Below are 1,011 nucleotides of genomic sequence, written 5' to 3' on the forward strand. Positions count from 1 at the left end.
TTTACTCCAGGCCTGCCATGGCCAAAACTAGGCTCTGGAACACCCTTTTTAAACAGCTCAACAAGAGGCTACCAGTTAGTCACACACCACCCTGGGATTGTGTTCCTCAGCTATGAAAAGGCCTTAGAAGCCACACAGGGGGCCAGAATGGCCACCCTCCATGGCCCTGCACAGTGCACCCAACAAAAGCAGGCTCAGTTACACCACGTGCTGTGGGTCACAAGGTTCTGGGTGCTCCAGTGCTGGCAGGATTGGTGCTGTGTCACCAACATGGTGAGATCCCCAAACACCAAGGATTTCACTCACATTATTGGTGGCTTTTGCGTTTCTTCAGCTAAATGCACAAGGTTCTTGGCTAGAGAGTAAAAACAGCAGTCCTGCCCTGGGAATTTTTGGTGCCTGGTAGACAACCCCCAGCTAATTTGGCCACCAAGACACAGAGCTGGGAAGGTTTAATGGGCAGGTGTTTGTAACCACATGCCAGAGCATCTCACAGCCCTGCACAGGGGGACACAGCACTCCTGTCCCCACACAGGCCCAGCTGTGGTTCCACAGGACAAACTGGCCCTCACCTAGGCCTGGCCCTATGCCTGTGTGTCATCCTGGTGCCACCAGGCTCTCCCTCAGCACCTCGGGTCACTGGTGGGTGGCAGAAGGGGAAAGGGAGGTGTTTGCTCCTCCCTGGGGGTGGAATTAATCCTCAGCTGCTGGGGACAGTGGGGAAATACTGTGGTTTGGCACTGTTGTGTGGGGTTTATAGGAGCTGACCCCTTGCCCACCCCAGGGGATGAGCAGATGGTTGGCACCACTAGAATGAGGCTGTGAAGGAGGTCACACCCCGTGCCAAGGGGGCAGCCCCGTGCCGGGATCTCCCCCGGTCCCCCGGGGAAGGGGTTCCCAAGGCCCGTCGGTGCCAGACGTGGGCTCACCCCCCCCCGCTTTGAACATTTCCATGACCATTTGCCAACCCCGGCTGGGCGAGAACGGGCCGCGGCAGGCGGGGGAGGGGGG

At 58.2% G+C, this 1,011-nt stretch overlaps 1 protein-coding gene across 1 annotated transcript in view; it reads left to right on the top strand.

Moving 5' to 3' along the window:
• The window catches only part of TBX4 (T-box 4), a 61,278-nt gene that overhangs the window by 2,369 nt on the left and 57,898 nt on the right, over positions 1-1,011 (top strand). The gene's annotated exons all lie outside the window — the stretch shown is intronic.

This window comes from Chaetura pelagica, unplaced genomic scaffold (assembly GCF_000747805.2).
Source record: "Chaetura pelagica isolate M959 unplaced genomic scaffold, ChaPel_1.0 scaffold72, whole genome shotgun sequence".
Classification (NCBI taxonomy): Eukaryota; Metazoa; Chordata; class Aves; order Apodiformes; family Apodidae; genus Chaetura; species Chaetura pelagica.